The sequence below is a fragment of the Macaca fascicularis genome, chromosome 11 (genome assembly GCF_037993035.2).
Source record: "Macaca fascicularis isolate 582-1 chromosome 11, T2T-MFA8v1.1".
Lineage (NCBI taxonomy): Eukaryota > Metazoa > Chordata > Mammalia > Primates > Cercopithecidae > Macaca > Macaca fascicularis.
Genome location: NC_088385.1, coordinates 11,244,291 through 11,253,292, shown reverse-complemented (window position 1 = coordinate 11,253,292; position 9,002 = coordinate 11,244,291). Strand labels below are relative to the sequence as shown.

The 9,002-nt window shown below is 41.9% G+C and overlaps 1 pseudogene; it reads left to right on the top strand.

Moving 5' to 3' along the window:
- The first annotated feature begins 6,499 nt into the window (after positions 1-6,499).
- On the top strand, positions 6,500-7,883 carry LOC107126640 (aspartate aminotransferase, mitochondrial-like; annotated as a pseudogene).
- Positions 7,884-9,002: the final 1,119 nt, after the last annotated feature.

The following is a 9,002-nucleotide window of genomic DNA, read 5'->3' as shown; positions in this document are numbered from 1 at the left end:
ATTGTATTAGCTACTTGCATACTACTGGCATTCTTTATGGCTCATTATTAGAAAATAATAAGTGTAATTGAGGAATATGGATATTTTCCCTCTACACCTGAAACCACTGAAAAGTAATCCTATAGACAAAGTAGCCCCTGTTCAATGTTTTTCCCTTATATCTTCCTAAAATACATTATTCTACTGTTCTTCCTACTTCAAGGACCACAGTGTCTCATTTGCTGACTTTTCCTGTGTTTTCCTCTAACTGTGAAATTAAGATTTTATTCTTGGCTCACTTCACTTCTCTATTTACACAGGTACAGACATGTAGATTAACAGATCTCATTGTCACTTCCACAGTTACCCTTCTGCAAACCTGTTCCACCTAGCAGTCAGAGTTATCTTCGAAAATATAAAAATGTAAAAGTATCTTTTCTCTGCTTGAAGTCCTTCAATAGCTCTTTATTGCAGTTAGAGAAAAAATGATACTCAAATCCTTCTCACTGTTTTACAAGGTCCAGTACAATCTAGCGTCTTTATATGCCCTCAACCTCAACCTTCACCACTCATCCTTCTTCACTTCTGCCTCCACTGCCATGTTGATCATATTAGATCCACAAGAACTTCTTTCCATTCCTAGCACATGCCAGGTTCTCCTTCCTTAGGCCCTTTGCTCCTGCTGTTCCCAAGGGAAGGAATGCTCATTCCTCAGATCTATTTTGGTTATGACAGCTGAAAGCTTTTCCCCAAAGATCTGGAACAAAACATGGATGGCTACTCTCATCACTCTTATTCAACATAGTACTAGAAGCCCAGCCCAAGCAATTAGACAAGAAGAAAAAAATACAAAATAAATCTAAATTTTCTGTATTTCTAAATGTAGAAAGGAGGAAGTCAAATGTTCCTGTCTTCTGAAGACACAATCTTATATATAGAAAACTGGAAAGTCCACCAAAAACTCTCAGAAGGGATATAAGCACTTAGTAAATTTGCAAAATACAAAATTAAGACAGAAAAAATCTGTAATATTTATATACACACACAATATACTAGCTGAAAGCAAAATCAAGAAGGCAATCCCATCTGCAATAGCTACACACACAAAAAATCTAGGAATAAATTTAACCGAGGAAGTGAAAAATCTCTATGTTGTAGGAAAATCCAGGTTCTTGTCACATGACTAAGATAATTTAGGCATGAGGACGCATTGTAGGGTGAGTAGGGCAGAGTTTATTGGTTGAAAAAGAAAAAAAAATGGGAAACAGGGACTCTCAGCAAAGTGACAGTCCTGCTACGAAGTTTCCTGCTTTGCAGATTGACTCCTTTGCTACCACCCAGGAACAGGAGAGACTAGGCTCCTCCCCCTTGTAAAAAGCGCTAACGTCCCAGGGCTCCACCCCATCCTCCCAGTGCACAGGACGGCCAGAGGTTCTCAGGAGACCCTTTCTGAGGTGGCTATCTCATTCCCCACTCTGAAGTATATCTAACTGCCCTTAGAATAAGGATAAGGATAAAGGAAAAGACCAATCTTAACTGCTTCCTGCCGACGGGGGCGCTGTTTTGGGGAAAATGGCAGTCAGATCTCCCTCAAAGGCCTCTCTAAGGGTCCCTGGCAGAAGGTGCCATTGTCTGAGGCTCCAGTTGCATGACTGGAGTTTGATTGCCTGAAGGAGAGAAGAGACAAGCCAGGTTAATAGGAAACATGTATCAAAACGAAACAAGGGGGTGTGTGAAGACAGCTCAAAAATCCTGAGGCCTTTTACCAGTTTGCACCGGGAGACGGAGGGGGTGGGGGACAAAAGCTGAACTGGTAAGGAAACTTACTTTTTTGCGGGCCTGTCATGCTTCTGGGCCCCCTTCCCCTGAGCCCAATCCTAAGCCAACCAATCTAAGGTTTGGGAAATTAACTCTTCCCAGTTTGGAGGATGCATCTGAGGGGAGTGTCCCATAGTATGGAGACACAATTACTTCTCATTAAAGGGAGGACAGAGGAGGAAAAAGGAAAAAAGGAAGGTGTTTTTTCAAAGGAGTCCCAGGGGTTCAAGAGGCATTTGAAAGGGATACAGACTGAAGATGAATGGCTACTCATCTAGAAAGAGGGGAGTCAGTGCCTCTGATTCCTTTGTCTTCCTAGCAAATACACAGGATACATGAGGGAGGAAGAATGAGGTGTTCCTCTTTCTTTCCTCCATCCTTGTATCCCTGAGACTTGGTGACCATGACCAGTGGCCACGGGTGTTAAAGTGACTTTCACCCATGTTAACAGGGGGGCCTAAGAGGTGGGAGTATCCATTCTTACCCATGTATGCTCTATCTCCCCTTCTGTCAGTAGCCTTTGAATTCCCTAGACCTCATTTATGCCATGGATACTAGTCTAGCCTTTATCCACGAAACTGGAAGCTTGGCTTAATCAGCAGGAATCAGCCACACTCACCTGCATTATGCCTTTTAAGTTCCGTTATCATCTGTCTCTGGATCCCTCAGACCCAGTTTTCTTTCCTAGGGCTTTGACTCAAAGCTTGGAATTGAGTTTGGGACAAAAATGTGTCTTGGAGTGGGTTGCATGGGTTCCTTATCATAAACCAAATGCTAAGGTGAAGCTGTGGAATTGGGTCTTCTTCCAACAAGGGAGAGAAAGGGATGTCTAGTGACATGCCTAGAAAACTGGTGGCTATAGTTATGCTTCCTAAGATTTGGGTGCATGGTGCTTGGCTTTGATTAGCTCCCTCGGTCTTGCTCCCCCACTGCCCCCTCAAAAAATAACTACAACAACAACAAAAAAAACCCTGGTTGATGAGCAACCTATTTATTCCCATCACCTGGCAGGATTTGCAGGATTATTGCTCAGAACTAGAATACTGATCCAGATTTCTACATGACGCATCCCGTTTGTTCTTTCTGAGCTGCACACAGAGATCACTGGTTAGTTCACAGGAACAAGCAGGGTTAGTCTGAAAATGTAGGCAAAAACTGAAAAACAACTAATGAGTTTAGAATTTTAAGACAAATTTATGATAAATTTTGAAACATAATTACTCTCTCTCCAGTCCTTGTTTTTGTTAAAAACACAAATCACGATAGGACTGAGTTGTTTCCAAAATAGAATTTAGTCTTATACTTGGCCTGATTATTTGCATGAAGTGCAGCAAAAATAATCATTTCTACATAGGCCTTTTAGATTGGCTTTGATGGAATGCTGTTCCACAAGTAATCTCAAATAAAATACTTTAAAGCCAAACCCAGACATGGATTTGTATCTTCAAATACCTGTGAGTTGGGTAATCTCTTGCCTTAAGGTTCCAAGATAAACTTGGAGCTCCAGGGCCTGTTAGAAAGTGACGTTCTTTACTGATCATAGATTATGAACCTTGTACAGGAACTGCATAGACAAGGCTATATGAAATCAGTTTCCCCAAGGGCCTTTTTTTTTTTCTTCCTTGAGACAGACTCTTGCTCTTGTTGCCCAGGCTGGAGTGCAATGGCGCAATCTTGGTTCACCGCAACCGCTGCCTCCCGGCTTCAAGCGATTCTCCTACCTCAGCCTCCTGAGTAGCTAGGATTACAGGCATGCACCACCATGCATGGCAAATTTTGTATTTTTAGTGGAGATGGGGTTTCTCCATGTTTGTCAGGCTGGTCTCGAACTCCTGACCTCAGGTGATCTACCTACCTTGGCCTCCCAGAGTGCTGGGATTACAGGCGTGAGCCATCGCATCTGGCCTTCCCCAGTGGACTTTTATTGGCTCTGCAAGTTGAGCTTGACTCCTTAAAGAGAAGCATACCCATCCAATCAAAGCCTTGGTAAAACAGCCAGTTTTTTCAATTGCATCCTGTTGCAAAAGAAAATGGATTTTTATTTCACTGATGCAAACAAGTATATTGCCATAAGTTAAGAATACTCACAGATAGTTTCCAGATTCTACAGGAACCAGGCAGAGAGAAGCAAACATGGTCCAAATTTTGCTCACAGGCATATACCCTACTCAATTGTTAAAGGCTATGAATAGTTCAAAATATGTTTTCTTGACTCTAAAAAACAAAACAAGGATCAGAAATATCCAAGCAAAAGTGTAAAAGGTTGCTTCATTTTTTTGAGTTCACTCAGTTAACTCTTATTTTGCTTGATATTCATGAACATTTTAGCTCTTCATGAGTTCTGTATATTTTTCCTTTATTCCAATGTCACAATTCCCAAAGGTATCAGAAACCTGTATCTGAGAGCACTTCTAAAAGTTCTATAGCTTATTATAAACCATCTTATGAAAAAGATTAAAACAAGACAACAATTGTCTGTGAATAACAATATGTCCAGGGTAGTTACAGTTAGAAACACAGTTGACAAAGTTTGGTTATCTCTGTGGTTTACAATAACTTAACATAACAACCTTAATTATGATTGATAGCATATACTTTAGACATTAGACTTTTAAAAATTCCATACAATTTTTGGACGTATACTAGTATTTTTCACCAAAATATGACCTAAAGAAGATTGACTACCATTCTGGCAATCCCATGTACCTAAACATGTCACATAATCCTGTTTACCTTTCTTTTCTGAGCGCTTCAGGGGCCCTCTGAAGTATCTGAAAAGCCAGGTATCAGGAAAGACAATTTTGAAACTGAAGTTTGATTTTAGAAAGCCTGTTAAATATATTAGAGGCTTGAAATACTTGCTGTTATGAAATAGAATTCTGGATTACCATAAGCTATTTATTTTGCTGAAATAATGACTAAGAATTTTTTTAAAAGAAAAAACCTCGTATAACCCTTTTATACAAATTTTGCTGAAGAGCAGATTAGTGCCTTAAGGATACCTTGCTCTGCTTTTATTTCAATGCTCAATTTACAGAAAAATTATATAATAATTTTTGAATTTATTCAATATGTTCACACAGATAATTTTTTGCAAGATTAACTTTTATAATCGTTCCACCAGTTGTTTGAACTTTTAGCTTTATCTTATCTGATTTAAAACAAATCTTCGGCCGGGCGCGGTGGCTCAAGCCTGTAATCCCAGCACTTTGGGAGGCCGAGACGGGCGGATCACGAGGTCAGGAGATCGAGACCATCCTGGCTAACACGGTGAAACCCCATCTCTATTAAGAAATACAAAAAAAAAAAAAAATCTAGCCGGGCGAGGTGGCGGGCGCCTGTAGTCCCAGCTACTCGGGAGGCTGAGGCTGGGGAATGGCGTAAACCCGGGAGGCGGAGCTTGTAGTGAGCTGAGATCCGGCCACTGCACTCCAGCCTGGGTGACAGAGAGAGACTCCGTCTCAAAAAAATAAAAATAAAAATAAAAATAAAACAAATCTTCAACCCTTGGCAGGAATTTACATTTTTATGATTTCTTATAAACTTTTATTAAAACACATTTCACTGTTCTTACACACCTTGCATGTAAATCTATTTCCAATAGTCTCAATTGCATGCCATAATGGTAACTTTTAGCAATTTTTAACTTTAACGTAAAACCTGGTAAGTTGTTTTGATTATGTGCTAGGTGCAGCCAAGGTTTGACTCCTTCGAGCATAATTAAGGGCGTGTTTAGTTCCATATGTCCCCAGGCCTTACCAATTGTGAAGTCAGCAAATTGAAAAGTTCTCAAAAACCAAAAAAGCAGTTTATGACCTTAAAATATTTAGCCAACCTAGTATCTGACCTGCATAATGTGGTCCACCTATTTACATTCTGATGACATCTGCTTTTTACCAATAATCGTTAAGGCTGTTTTTATTTCTCCAAGATCAAAGTTACATGAACTGAAAGGTACCACAGCTTTTTATCTTCTCTTTTATAAAATATTTGATCCAAGTGCTTGTCTTCCTTTAGACAAAATTAATTAGAACTCTTTTTTTGGTATGAACATCACACACACAACACATATATAATTACACAGACAGGTAAAAGATAATCCAGTCCCCATAAGATCTTTCATTTGCCAATCTCCTAACTGGCTTATTGGCCTCTGGGTGTTTTTAATTTATGGGGTCCATGAGAAAAACAGAGGTCTCGCCCCTCTCATGCACACATTAAAAGTGGCAAAGCAAAATGCAGAAAAAATAATTCAGTTGACCAAGAAAAACCTTTTTCCAGCAAAAAAAGGTCCAAGAAAAGGGAAACCTAAAGGCCTTTTAAATATGACCCTAACTCGGATATCCACTTTTAATTAAGCTGAGCACTCCTTAAGAAAATCCTCTTAACTCCCTTATTATCTGAACTTAGCCACACCAAGTGGCAGTATTTCTGACTTTCAAACTCTGCTAAATGCTCAGAGAAAGGGAAATCCAAGGCAGTTCGTGGAGAGAAATGGAATCAACAAATAGCAAAAGGTCACGCAGATATGAAACCAGACAAGACTCATTCCCTAAGCCAGGATTGAATCCAAGCTACACAGAGGCTACACAAAAACCTTGCCAAGTGGTTACAGGCTTTGCTCCCCAGGATGTTAAACAAGATGGAGGTCCTCAGCAAATTTGCTATGGACCATACAGAAAGACATGCAAAGCAGACCAGATTGGCTACAGCTTAAGATCAACCTCACAAATCATCTCTCACAATTAAAACTCTACAGAGAACCCTCTGCTCAGTCCTGCAGCTGCCCACTGCCCTCCTACTGTCCACCATGGCCCTGCTGCACTCCGTCCGCGTCCTCTCCGGGATCGCCCGCCACCTTCCACCTGGGCCTCGCTGCTGCGGCCTCAGCCAGAGACAGTTCCTGATGGACCCATGTAGAAATGGGACCTCCAGATATCTTTCTGGGAGTCATTGAAGCCTTTAAGAGGGACAGCAATAGCAAAAAGATGAATCTGGGAGTTGATGCCTACCGGGATGATAACGGAAAACCTTATGTGCTGCCTAGCGTCCGCAAGGCAAAGGTCCAGATTACCACAAAAAGTTTGGACAGGGAATACCTGCCCACTGGGGGCCTGGCTGAATTTTGCAAGGCATCTGCTGAACTAGCCCTCGTGAGAACAGCGAAGTCTTGAAAAGTGGCCGGTTTGTCACTGGAACTGGAGCCTTAAGGATTGGAGCCAGTTTTCTGCAAAGATTTTTTAAGGTCATCTGAGAGGTCTTTCTGCCCAAACCAAGCTGGGAAAATCACACACCCGTCTTCAGGGACACTGGCATGCAGCTACAAGGTTATCAGTTTTATGACCCCAAGACTTGCGGTTTTGACTTCACAGGTGCTGTGAAGGACCTCTCAAAAATACCAGAGCAAAATGTTCTTCTTCTGCATGCCTGCACCCACAATTCCACAGGAGTGGACCCACATCCAGAACAGTGGAAGGAAATGCCAACATTGGTAAAGAAGAGGAATCTCTTTGCGTTCTTTGACATGGCCTACCAAGGCTTTACCGGTGGTGATGGTGATAAGGATGCCTGGACTGTGTGCCACTTCATCAAACAGGGCATTAATGTTTGTCTCTGCTGATCATATGCCAAGAACATGGGCTTATATGGTGAGTGTGTAGGAGCCTTCACTGTGATATGTGAAGATGAGGTGAAACCAAAAGGGTAGAGTCACAGTTGAAGATCTTGATCCGTCCCATGTATTCCAACCGTCCCCACAATGGGCCCAGATTGCTTCTACCATTCTTAACACCCCTGATTTGTGAAAACAATGGTTGCAAGAAGTGAAAGGCATGGCCGACTACATCATTAGCATGCGGACTCACCTGGTCTCCAACCTCAAGAAGGAGAGTTCCACCCACAACTGGCCACACATCACTGCCCAAATTGGCATGTTTTGTTTCACAGGGCTAAAGCCTGAACAGGTGGAGCAGCTGACCAAAGAGTTCTCCATCTATATGACAAAGGACGGCCGCATCTCTGTGGCAGGGGTCACCTCTGGCAATGTGGGCTACCTTGCTCATACCATTCACCAGGTCACCAAGTAATGTACCTGGTGCAAGGAAACAGATAGCCTTTCTATCTTCAGCCTCTGCTATTGGGAGCTTCACACAGAGGATGAGAGAGGTTGGATGGTGGTGAATGGATCATTTCCTTAAACCACAGTGTGTAACACTCAGCGATTGAGTGTTTATCGGAAAAGAACATGTAGTGACACAGGGCAGAGGGATCCGTGGCTGGCATCTGGAACATTGTGGCTCTAAACCAAACTCCCCACTGTCCTTTTATCTCCAACTTTTCTCAAAGAGTTTACATGTACAAGAAAGTCATCACACCAAAAAACCTGTCATTTATGCCACTGCAATATTTCAGAAGCTTTAACTGAAGCGTCATACAGTGTCAGGTTCCTCATGAGAAATAGCCACATTAGAGGCTTTGAGGGAAGACCTAGGTCTGTCATGAACACTTGGCCTCATGTCTGTCCTCCCATCATGGAGCAGCCTTGTCAATAGACTGCACTGCGGAAATTACGTTTTATGAAAACCAATGAGTCTGCTGCCACTACAGCAAGGAAAATAATGCAGTTTAAGTAAGAATGCTCTCTTTTCTCCCTTGCCATTGCTGTTCTTTTCCTTATTTACAAAGATTTTTAACTAATGCAGATTTTTATCTCATTCTACTGCTTGAATGACCATCAACCCCATCCTATTGGGATTTTTTTAAGAATCAACATAATTTTCTGCTGATGTCATACCCTCGCCTTTCTCAGCAAAGAATAATGGAGAGTAGGTAACTGTACTTTATCTCAGCATCCTCTTGAATGATTGTGTAGTCTTCTCTGGTTGTGATGTTGTCTCTGCCCAGTTGTACCTCCTCTGTTGAATGTGGTTGTGCAGTCACTCGTCTCACCCCCTGAGTCCAGTGGCACGAGGTGGTACCAGGAAAGAGGATATTCTAGGCTTTGTGTGCTGCCAGCTGGGTTCAGGCTTCACCCCCTGGAAACCATGTAGACTTATTGCAGCCTAGAGATTTGTGGAACTTCGAACTTGAGGGAGATGATTTAGGGTGTCTGGCAGAAGAAACTTCTGAGCATTGAAGCAGTCAAGAGGTGACTTGCGTGCTGTTAAAATATTCAGTTTTGAAAGGGAAACAGAGGATAAAGTTTA